The 12,899-nt window shown below is 36.1% G+C and overlaps 1 protein-coding gene across 1 annotated transcript in view; it reads right to left on the bottom strand.

The window, feature by feature from the left end:
* CNTNAP2 (contactin associated protein 2) overlaps positions 1 to 12,899 on the bottom strand; it is a 1,376,829-nt gene that overhangs the window by 626,637 nt on the left and 737,293 nt on the right. The gene's annotated exons all lie outside the window — the stretch shown is intronic.

The following is a 12,899-nucleotide window of genomic DNA, read 5'->3' as shown; positions in this document are numbered from 1 at the left end:
TCCTTTTTTATCTAAGGTGATGATTGAATGCTATTCAGTGGCTTTGTGATAAAGATAATATAACAAAACTAGCTTTATGCAAAGTAATTTACAAGTTAAAGGTTGTAAGTAGCCTTCTCCCAAGTGCTAATTATAACTTTTAAAAGAATTTCTGTGTTACATTTACTAGCATTCAAAGCATTCATCATCATTTATACAGTGGAACTAGGGCAACATTTTGTTAATTTATATTCTCTTTTCTATCTCACCTACACCATTATTGTTTTAGCCATATAAACAGCATGATCAAAACCAACATCAAACAATTAGGTAGCACATTTTTACATAACCTTAATTTGAAATATTTTTAACTAGGCGATCTTTATCAGTGAGTCTGGATGGCATAGTACAAAGATAAACTAATAGTGTATTTAATCCACCAATATTTTTCTACACCTAACCTTTTGAAGTTACCTATGTTCATTTTTCAGGTTAATACAACTTTCTGGTTCAGCCTGTCCTTTACCTTTCACTAGGAAATATGAGGGATCCATATCATAGCTAATGTCAATCTGGGAATCCAGGCTATGGTGGGGAAGATAAGACCAGGAAGGGTTGAAAATGCCTAAGAGAACAAAAAGCCATTTAGTATATGCTCCCAGCTATAAAATCTGGAAGCAAAATTAGACATCTAGCTCAGAAAATGTCAGAGCTATGCAGCAGGAGGAGCAAGCTGACTAAACCAGAGGGCCGGTGAGGCCCCTAAAGGCCAGTGAGGCCCCTAAGGGCAGCTGTTCCACAGGGATGCAGGAACCCTATGCAGTTAGAAGATGGGCTCTAGTGGCTGTGGACTGTGAAAATTACCTATAGCAAGATAATTTGGGAATAAATTGAGATAGAGATTCCAGAGCAAGAGAAAAAATAAGGGACATCGGTTTTGAAGCCAAAGTCCAAAGTCAAGTCACAGAAAGCAGGCAGGACCCTAGTTGCCAGATAAGAGACGTAAGGGTGAAACTGAGTCATCCTGGCTCAAGTTGTTTTGACTAAGTGCTAGGATTGATCCCAGAGGCTGGAATCAGACAGAACTTGTCTATAAGATGAAATACAGGATAGGAGGAAGGGAGGATAGACTCTAGCTACCCCCTTTAGGGTTTATTTTGAGGCTATGCTCAGTATATTCTATTGAACTAAACGTACTCCCCCTGCCCCCACACCACCAGCTGCTCTGTGTTGGGTAGTGAGAGGGAAGAGTGAAGTGTTCAGCTGTCCCTCTACAGTCATGCCCCAGGAAACTATTGAAGTGAGAAGGGCTTGGCTTGCCCTTTTAGTAAATGTCTTTTTGACCTCCTTTTCCAGTCTGTAGAGCTTTCTCTATGTGATAAGTCTTCAGAGAAACACAGTGTTAACCTTAGAAGCTACTGACACCTTTAATGGCTCTTTGACTCCCCAGACAGCAGAGCTATTCTATCTTTGCCCTGTTCTCTTCCACACTGTCAGAATGTGTGCCTGCCACAATGCTGTCATAACCTCTACTGCCATTTCTGCCTCAGAAAAGAGAAGAAAAATGATTGAGCAGATTACTATATTCTTCTCTCCTCATTTCTCCCAATCCCACAGGTATTACCACCAAAGAGGTTGCATTTCATTAGCACAGCTGTTCAATAAGAATACTCCATTCATCTAGTTAGCAAACCGACTGATCATAGCTGTAATCCTTCAGTGCTCATTTCTTCCCAGTTGTTTTCCTCATCATTGGCTGCTCTGGTGCTGCTCTTTTACTCTTTACTTAAAAATACTTTGGGGATGCTAGAAGTTTCCCAGAATCTTAGTCATGTCTGCAAATAACTGTCAGTGAACACAATAGATCTTTAGTGGAAATGCTCTGCCTAGGAAATTCCAAAAACAGCCTGGCTAGAAAAACAAAATCTATCATCATCCTCCCTCTCTTCCTCTTTCCCTTCCTCTCTTTCTACCTGAGATAGGTTGAATTATGCATCCCAACCAAGGTATGGTCTTAATTTTAATTCATATCCCTGTGGATATGGACCATTGTAAACAGGGCCTTTTTGAAGATGCTATAGTTAACTAGGATGGGCCATAATATGTATTACTGGAGGCTTTATAAAGAGACCTAGGAAGTCACAAAACCAAGAAAGAAGAGGACATCACTATGTGAAGATGGGAAGCAGAGATGCAAGTCAAGGAACCCAAAGGATTGCCAACAGTCAGTTACAGTTTAAAACAGACTCTGGGAGCAATAAAAAAGCTTGCTAATGTCTTCATTTTCAATTCCTTATGGCTTTAAAGCCATGAACCAATAAATTCCTCTTGTTTCAGCCAAAACCATTTTGTGGTATTTTGATGAAACTCAGGAAAACTAAGGCACTCCCTTCCTTCTTTCTTTCCTTCCTTCCTTCCTCCCTCCCTCCCTGTGTTTTAAGAGCTACATATTCATCTTAATTTCAATATAATCAATACTATAATTCAATAATTATTTATTCAGTGCATACTATGGTCCAGAACCATTCTAGGTGCTGATGACATAGCAATAAAAAAGATATCTGGAAATGGCTGATTAGCCTCTATCTCCAAATAAGACTTCTTTTCCAGGAACTACATATGAATCTCTAAGTAGAGCTGAGAGCTCCTCCAATAGTTTAAATTAAGTGGGTTCATAACCAAACTCATTGCATTTGCCTTCCAGCAAAATCATAGTATTACTAGCTGTCTCAAAAATTTTCTGTGACCTCACTTAACTTACTCATGAATATAGTCCAATCTATTTTGCTTAATATTCATGTTCCTTTATGATGAACAGCCGTCCTTTGATACTACTGTCAGCTGCTATTAAACACATATATTCCTGGTTCCACCATTGTCATATAATCTGTGCTTCCTAAAGCCTTGCTTATGTTGTTTTAATCGACAAGAATGTCTATTTGTGTATGTGTAAGAAAGAGCAAGAGTTACAGTGAGAGAGAGAGAAAGAGAGCACAAATGAAAGAAGGAGAGAAAGAATAAAAATTTAAAGAGCAAGTAATTCTGTTTACAATTCATTTAGTGAGTATATGTATCAAGTATGAGTGAGTCAAGTATGAAGGAATCCCAAATCCACCACTCCTTTAGTTTATCATGATGCCTTGCGTCTCTCATAATGTGAACATATTACTATACCAAGACTGAGTTTAGCAAGAGCATACATGTATTTTTCATATAACCATGATACATAAGAATAAGCCATCCACTCTATTTGGTGCTCAACTGAAGATTCTGCTATTTGTCCCAATATTAGAAGAAAATCTGACTGTGTAGATTCATTAGATCATCTCTAATTTGGCCTGTGAGAATAACAGTATACTCTGTACTGTGTAGGTAAGTTAGAAGATTTTCAAGTATTTTGATTATACCCAACTTTTGTCTTTAATTTTAGACCTCAATGCGATTTTATGGGTTGAATTGTGTCCTCCAAACAGATATCTTGAAGTCCTAAACTCAGCATCTCAGAATCTGACCTTACTGGGCAATAAGATCATTGCAGATGAACTTAGTGAAGGTAAAGTTATACTGGATTAGGGTAGGCCCTTAATCTAATATGACTGTCTTTATAAGAAGAGAAAAGTCAGAGTTAGACACAGCTAGGAAAAAAAAAATGGCCATATGAAGACAGAGGCAGAGATTGAAGTTATGCTGCCACAAGCCATAGACTGCCTGGAACCATCAGAAGTTGTGAAAAACAGGAAAGGATTCTTCCTCTAGAGCCTTTGGAGAGAGTGTGGCCCTACCGACATCTTGATTTTTGACTTCTATCCTCCAGAAACATCAGATAATTTTCTGCTCTTTTAAGTCACTTAGTTTATGGTAATTTGTTATGACAGCTTGGGTAACTATTACACCTAGTAAGATACAACTGATGGTATTCTAATTATTATATCTCCCCTACTAGGTTATAACCTCCTTGAGTACAGGATCCAGGATCCTGACCACCTGGTATGGGCCTGACACAGAATTGGGGTTTGTTACCTGTTTTAGTTTCCTGGCTGCTAAAACAAATAACACATAATAAGTTGGAATTTATTGGCTCTCGGTTTTGAGGCTAGGAAAAGTACAAAATCAAGACGTCCTCGAGGTGATGCTTTCTCCCGGAAGACTACGGCTTTATGGGGCTGGCTGTGATCCTTGGACATTGGCCTCTCTATCACATGGTGATGCACAGGGCAGCCTCTTCTGGCTTCTCCTTTTTCTTCAGGTTCTGCTGACTTTCAGCTTCTGACTACTCCCTGGCCTTCTGTCTGAGTGTCTAAATTTCATTCCATTTATAAAGGACTCTAGTAACAGGATTAAGACCCAACCTGATTGAGTTGGGCCAAAGGGTAACTGAAGTCACCTGATCAAAAGGTCCCATTTAAAATGGGGCCTCATGCACAGAGATGGATTAAATTTAAAAACCTGGCTTTTCAGGGTGCATAGCTCCAAATCACCACCACACCTAATGGTTGGATGAAGGAATGACAGGTACTTAAAACGGTGACTGCATGGGAAAATGCCCAGCAATAGGCAATTTGTGGGTCTGGAAGACAAAGATGTCCTTTATCTCTCCATATGGTTTCTGTTGTGAAGAAAGCTTCTAAAGCCTGACTCTATACAAAACAGAATTTGAATAACATTTTTAGAAATTTAGGCTCTAGGGAAAGGGAACTCTATGTGCCTGAGGTCAGGTAAAGGAGAGCAGGAAAAGGAAAACAAATGACAAGGCTTAACAAAGGAATATAGGCTCTACCCTATGCCGTGAATGGAAAATATTTTATTTGCGCCTACTTGTAAAGTTAAATTATGCACAGAAAACTTACGCACAGAAAAATATTACATAATTTTTGGAACAAATTTAGAATGTTTCTAATACGTATTTTAGGAGGCAGGACATTTATCCTTATCTACAATTTTGAATAATTTTTATAATCAAAGCATTAATAATCTTATGTTGGTATTTTCAAGGCACCATGCAGTTTTTCTTTCTTTCTTTTATTTTTTTTTATGATCCTGAATGATTAATTTCATCCTTTAGGAGTCTAGTGAAGAGTTAATCTAAGCCATATAGCATTCTAGCAGCTAGAATCCATAATACATTTTTTTTTTGCTCACTAGTTATCTTTGTTGAATAACCTCATAAGAATATAGGCATCATAAAAATCTCAATTCAAATATCCTTTGGCTTACCACAATTTGTAATTATTTTAGTTGGATTTGTCTCCTTGGCTTTTTCCTATGAATCTTTAAAAAAAGGTCTGAATTGCAGGAGCAGCTACCAGGATAGTCTTATTCCCTACTTTATCCCTAGAATTTAGGATAATACTCTCCACAGCATAGGGGTCCAAAAACAACATATTGAATGCATGGATTAATAGACTAAATACTACCTGAGTCAGCTGATTTGAGTTCAACAAAGAGGTTACCTAGAGATTCAGTCTCAAAGGACTTTACCATCCTAAGAACCAGAGGGCTAGAAGACATTACCTATACGAGTTGACATGAAACATGAAGAGCTGTGGAAATCAGTCAAAATGACTTATGAATTTTGCTACAAACAAGACAGTGTAACTCAGGTACAAATATTAAATATTATAAAATTGACATGGTTTTTATTCAATTATTTCTCATACTTGAATGATGTATCTTCTTGTACTCTCAACAGCTAAGTGTATATGAAGATATTGAAGTGTTAGCATAGAGAGATGTTGAAGTTGGTGGAAGACCCAGCAAAAATCTCAAGACAGAAGCTTAAAGGGGAAAAGGAGAGCAGGTAAAGGAAATTATTTCCATAATTCCTTTGATTTATGGAAAGTAGCTAGTCATAAAGTCTGAGAGAAAGCTCTTTTTCCTTAGTGAAGCCCTAATTTTATCATTATAGCGACAGAAAATGTCAGATAGTGATTTTTTTTTAAGGTTTGTGTATACACTGTATAAGTGCATTACAAACAAGTCATCACGTGGTGAACAGCATTGCTGTGGGGTAAACTGGGTCTTCCAAAAGATACAATGAAGTCCTACCCCCCAGTACCAGTGAATGGGATTTTATTTAGAAATAAGGTCTTTGCAGATGTAATCAAGTTAAGATGGGATCATACCTGATTAGAGTGGGCTCATTAAATCTAATATGACTGATGTCTTAATAAGATGAGAAAATCTGGACATAGAAATGGAGATATACAGAGAGACGATGGTCATGTGGAGTTGGAGGCAGAGACTGGAGTTGTGTTGCCAGCAGCCATAGAACACCTGGGTCTATGAGACGCTGAAAGAGGCCAAGAAGGATTTTTCCTCACAGCCTTTGGAGGGAGCATGGCCCTGGGGACACCTTGATCTTGGATTTCTAGCCTCTAGAACTGTGAGATGATAAATTTCTGTTGTGTTAAGCCACCCAGATTGTGGCAATTTGTTACAGCAGCTCTAGGAATTTAATGCTAGTATATTCCTTATAAAATAAAAGTCACAGTATAATAACATTTGCTATGGGGATGGGTCTTGGGAAGGAAAGCATTTGCAGTTTGTTTATAACTCATCTTATTTCCCTTGTGGGTGCCCCAAAATGGGAGAGAGATGAAACAAAGAGAGAACAAACAGAGGGAGAGGGGGAGGGGGAGGGAGAGGGGGAGGGGGAGGGGAGAGGGGAGAGGGGAGAGGGGAGAGGGGAGAGGGGAGAGGGGAGAGGGCCAGTAAAACCTCTTCGTAAACATGCTAATCAGACTTCTTGATAGTATTTAGTAGCTGAAAGATAATGAATCTTCTCTGTGGAATCCTTTTAGAAGGCTATATCTAGCCTGTCTAGGTTTTTTTTTATATCAAACAAATAAGGAATTTATAGATATATAAGATATGGTCCATTGGAAAACATTAGGTTAGCTATATAATCATCAACGTATCAAATGGAATTGTTTCATGACCAAAATAACTTCCTTTGTGTAAGTGATGACATGCATGTATCACTTAGAGATCTCATATTAAATCCGTACTAATATGGCAAAGCAGGGCCCCAGTGGTTGCACTGGTAGTCTCTGACATTTCTGTTCATCACTTTTATTCTAATTATTAGTAAAGTTTGATCTTTGGTAAGATCTCTGAATCTTGTGAGCCTGATTTGACAATCTGACCTTGTGTTCTCCCAGCTCTGAAAATAATTTCACTGAATAATTGCCAATTTGCTAAACAGCAAATGGATTTGTATAGAAAATAAATTAAATACTTCCCCTACAATGGTAGGCTATAGGAAGTCATTTCAGTGAACATTGGATCATCAGTAATCCCTTTATTTTCTTCAGAATCCTCTAAGGTTTCTCTCATTCTTAAAAATCTGCCCCCAGATTAACTATTTTATGGGGTTAAGAAAACCTCGATAAGTCTAGACAAACAGGCTGTAGGAACTATGGGTATTTAAAATGGATTACTATATTTACCTTGAACAAAATTTCTCTTCCAAAAATCATATCATGTCTATTAGTAAAAACAAAAGCTAATCAAGGAGCAAAGTCACAGTCTACTAATAGAAAGCTTATGTGTAGGAGGAAAGATTGAACTGTCCTTAGGAATATTAAGTGGATGTAAATATGGAAAAAAAAAACTTTTACTTTTTCCTCAAGACTTCATGAATAGTTTATTATCTGAAAAACTCAATGAATAAGGTACTGAAAATATCTTATTTTCCTTGATAAGTGGAACTCTTTGGAAGCTAAGAAGAATTTCTTTCTTAGGAAGGAAATCTAATGAAAAAGAAAAGCATTATCCTCCAGAGTTAGTGACCCTAAAGCAAATGCCTGTGGTTGCTAGAAGTAAAATATTTAAGTAACTTCTGAAAACCAACACCCTTGCCACGATCCTGTGCCGCCCCACCCCACCTGCTAAACCCCAATTCAACTGCTAAAGCTGAACTGGCCTCAGACAGGATATGAGGTTCTTCTTTGAAGTTCAGATCAGAAACTAAGCTACAGGCTAGAATGGAAGGGGAGAGAAAGCCACTGCCTGGCAAGTGGGATCCCTTGGACTTCCTGAAACTAGAGAAAAGAGAGGAACATTATCAGTAATCTTCTAGGAGATAATTTTTTCACTGAGATAAGAAAAAAAGTTATCGGATGTCCCAATTTTCCAAGAAACCAACTTGAGCTGCTGTTAAGAGAATTACATTTCCTCATCAGGACTATATTTTGCCTTTGTAGCAGTTTTGTAATCAGATTTTGAACCTTAAAAACTGTGTTTCCAGAAATCTTATGCAGAAGAATTTTGTTCCTTATCCACATTTGATTTAAGTTTCAATCGTAATTTGTTATATGTAAAGAAGTTACAAGAGATAGGCACATAAAGTTTCTTCTTTAATGACAGTTTTCCTCTTCCACAATTATATTTAGCTAATCTATCTTTCTACAGATACAGGTTAATTTTTTTATTGGAACCTTCTTGTACAATGCTAAATATGCTCCCCATATTTATATCCAAGAATAGGTGGATAGAAGACAATTCCAATATTGTATCCATGCATCTTGTCAACTTCTACATCTTATAAAAGAATTGTATTGCTGCATATTAGCAAGTTGGCTTTCGATTGCTTACAACATTTATGTGACTGGACCCAAGCTTTGGTTTACCAAGATTAATTATTATTAAAAGTTAGGCTCAGATTTTTGTCTGAAGCTTGAAGGAATCTACTATGAAGAATATCTAGAAGTCCAAGAATTAATTAAGAGAAAAACAAGAATAAAAAATTTAATTTAAAAATGTTGAAAGAACAACAATGTGCATTATTATTTTGTATTCATTTATGCATTGATTTTCTGTCATATTTATATTGAGAGGGGTCAGGAGTTAAGGTGCCAATCACACCTGTGAGATTTCAAACAACTCTTTCAGAAGTGATCGACAAACTCCAGTTATTATTGAAATGACTTGGAGAAGCTTCAGGAAAGGTAGAGCTCCATCAGTCTTTGAACCACCAAACATGTAAATCCTTCTGCTTTAAAATGTGTTTCCTTGGATAATTTAAGGAAATGATTTATACAGAAATAAGCACCCTTTAAAAGGGAAAAAGGAAGGAAGGAGGGAGGGAAGAGGAGGGGGAGGAATAAACGCAACCTGGCATGAAAAGTCTTTGCAAGCAAGGAGTCAGAACTGGAAGAGAAAAGGAACAATTTGTACAGAGGCTTGGTGACTGACTGTCCCAAAGCAGGTGCCTTAATTCCAAGTTACCTGACAGTTTGCAAAGGGTGGGCAGAAGGTCCCCAATGTTCCCTTTCTTAGATACATTCTTAAATATTAAAAGGGGAAAGGTTGACAGATTACTTTACTAGTCTGAGGTTATTCAGCCGAGACATAAGGTAACTTATTTTCATGCCATGACCATCTGACTATTTAAACAATTGCCTTCCTCCCTTCAGTCTAATAGATAGAATTATTTGAATAGTCTGGAACTTTAAAATTCTCTAGCTAATTCTGATGAATTCGCTGAAGGGATGGTGTCAAAGAGACTTCAATCCAGAATCTAATCCACATTTCGTTTACTTCCTAGATGGAAACTGATGAACTAAAAACTAAGCGGCAGGCCTCACGTACACCAGCTGTGGGAAGACCAAAATGATCCAACATGAAATGCTCATGCAGTTCTCATGAAGGGAGGAAACTGAGTAACAACAAAATAGCTTGAGTCATGACAACAGGCTGGAAAGACTCCTTAGGACAGGTCAGTCTGCTGTCAACATTTGATCACCCTCTTCAAAAACAGAGATATTCAGTTGATTTAAACAACATATTTATATGGAATATAGAATAGGGACTGAGACCTTGTTTATAGGTTAATGTAATATCCTGATATACCCAAGAGTTTCCTGGGAAGAAAATAAAAATGTATTTGCAAAGTCCCTTAAGAGATTGGGGAAAAATGTGGAAAATATTAAGCTTTCTTACCTCAGGAGTCCTACTATTCCTGCACGCATCAGGCACTCCCAGTTTAAAAAGTCAAGCCCTCAATCTTAGGGCTCATCCTTAGAACATTTCTGTAATAGTGAAGCTAAGCCTGCTTGTAATTATGCCCAAGAGTAACCCACAGAGAACCTCTGTTGTTGCTCAGATGTGGCCTTGCTCTCTAAGCCAACTCTGCAGATAAACTCACTGCACTCCCCACTATGTGGGACATGACTCCTGGGGTATAACTTTCCTTGGCAATGTGGGACATGACTCCTGGAGATGAGCTGGGCCCTGGCATTGTGGGATTGAGAATACCTTCTTGACCAAAAGGTGGAAAAGAAATGGAACAAAATAAAGTTTCAGTGGCTAAGAGATTTCAAGTAGAGTTGGGAAGTCATTCTGGAGGTTATTCTTATGCATTATACAGATATTCCATTTTAGTTTCTAGTGTATTAGAATAGCAAGAAGGAATACTTGAAACTGTTGAACTGTAATCCAGTAGACTTGATTCTTGATGATGACTGTATAACTATATAGCTTTTATCATGTGACCATGTGATTGTGAAAGCCTTCTGACTGACACTCCTTTTATCTAAAGTATGGTTAGATGAGTAATAAAACATAGACATAAATAAATAAATGGGGCAGATAAGGGATATGGGATGTTTTGGGTATTCTTTCTTATTTTTATTTATTTAACTTTTTGAGTAATGAAAATATTCTAAAATTGATTGTGATAATGCACAACTATATGATGATATTGTGAGCCACTGATTGTGCACATTGGATGAATTACATGGTATGTGAGTATACCACAATAAAATTGCATTTAAAAAAGCAGAGACATTGACTTATCTATGAAACTTTGCCTTTCCTGTGCCTAAAGTGTTGCTCTTTCGCAGCATTTGCACCACTTTGATGGACTTGCAAAGGCATTGCTTGTGTATGGAGGTGCACACAGGTTTGTAAATCTAGCTCCTTACATAGAGCTTGTGTATATAGGGAGCTGGACTTTTGAATCAGACTTGAGTTTGAATTCTGGCTCTATAATTAACAGTCCCATGACCTTGGGTAGGTTAATAAACTCTTTGAACTTCAGCTTCATTATTAGTTAAATAGGGGAAAACAATGGTAAAATGATAGGTTTGTTGTGGTGATTAATTAAAGGGATTTCTTCAAAAGCAATAAAAACAGTAACTGAAACATAACAGATACTCAATAAATGTACCTGGCTAGAATAACTTCTTTACCTTTCATGAGTGTCAGGATATGGCTCGTTCATCTGTGTATCTATTAACATATAACACTGTAGCTTGTAAGAATTTAATATTTGTAAGCTAAAGGGAATTGAATATGGATATTAGTTCTAAAGATTTTAAATAACAAAATATGAGAAAACCCTACCAATGGTACATTGATATTGTCTATATAGAAAATGAACAGATAAAGAATAATTGGAAAAAAAATGAACACTTAAAAATCCAGTTACTTATGATAATATACAGGTTGTACTCAAATAATTGAGAGAAATGATAAAAAATTCAGTTTTTTTGAATAATTGACTAAAAATTTGGAAAAAATGAAATTAAAGTCAAACTTCACATACTGTACAAATACAACTTTCTGTTGATTTAAGGATATAAGTATGAAAATACGATTACATTAGTATTGGAAGAAAAATAAAAAAGATTTAAAAAATAAATTTGTAATAAGAGAGAACTCTTTAGGAAGAAAATGTAACCAAATTCTGGAAAGCAAAAAATGCAAAGATTTAACAACAAACACTTTAACTTTTGTAGGTGGAAGGACAATATACTGAAAGTTAAAAGAAAAATGACAGGGTGAGAGAATATATTTCCATCACATAACAAATAATCAATATGCCTAATTTGCAAAGAGCTAAAGCAGAATAAAGACACATGATAGAGAACTGAATAGTGGTATATACAGGTCATTCTCATGAAAATCAATACAAAATAATGGCCTATAATCTCATTGGTAACTAAAGAAATGCAAATTAAAACAATACTTTTTTTTTCTGTCAGAGTGGCATTTCAAAAAATAAAAATAGTCTCAAACCACTGTTGGCAGAAAATACATTGACACTATCTTTGGTGACATGCATCTAAATACTAATTGCATTTACCTTATAACTCAGCAATACACTTCTAGGAATCTATCCTTCATAGTAAACACAACCATGGAAACATTCTTTAAGGAAATATATAACAGAGAATTATTTGAAACAGAATATTTTTAGAAGGAATAAAGTATCTGATTGGGATATGTCCATAGGTCTGCATAAATTGTGGTACAGCTGTAAAAGAATAGAAAACATCCAGGACAGGGAAGAAATAAATAGATATGTACTTATCAGGAAAGATAGTGATAGATCATAAATAGATATCGATAGATCAATAAGCAAGCTAGCTACACATATGGATAGACAGATCATAATGTAAAATAAATGTATAAACATACTGTTGAGAAGAAAATGATGGAACGAAAAGCCACCTAGAAATCTGATGGAAGGTTTGTGTTTTTGGAGTAATAAAAACTAGTGATCAGATGGAGTTGCCATGAAGTTAATTTCTATAAAATAATTTCTTGCCTATAGTGATAATAGTCATGTATTAGAAATATTTTTTCCTTCTAGAAGCATCTGTTTAATATTGAGAATTATATATATTTTTAAAATAAGATTTATTTTTAAAAGTTACTGTTCAAGATTAATTTTTAAAATATTATTTTATAAATTTTTAATAAAATTTATAATTTAATTCATAATTTTTCTTCCATATGGAGAAAAATTATATAACCATATATACATAAGTAAACCTAGAATGGTGTCGGTTTGAGATTTAAGAAAAATCAGCAATTTCATACTACACAAACATTTCAGTGTCTCTGCTTTCTTCCATTCTTTCCTCACTTACCCCCTGCCATCAACAGGTTAAAATTAGCCATTCTTTATTACT

Source organism: Tamandua tetradactyla, chromosome 1 (assembly GCF_023851605.1).
Source record: "Tamandua tetradactyla isolate mTamTet1 chromosome 1, mTamTet1.pri, whole genome shotgun sequence".
NCBI lineage: Eukaryota > Metazoa > Chordata > Mammalia > Pilosa > Myrmecophagidae > Tamandua > Tamandua tetradactyla.
Note: the sequence above shows the minus strand (reverse complement) of the source record. Positions and strands in the feature narration are given on the sequence as shown.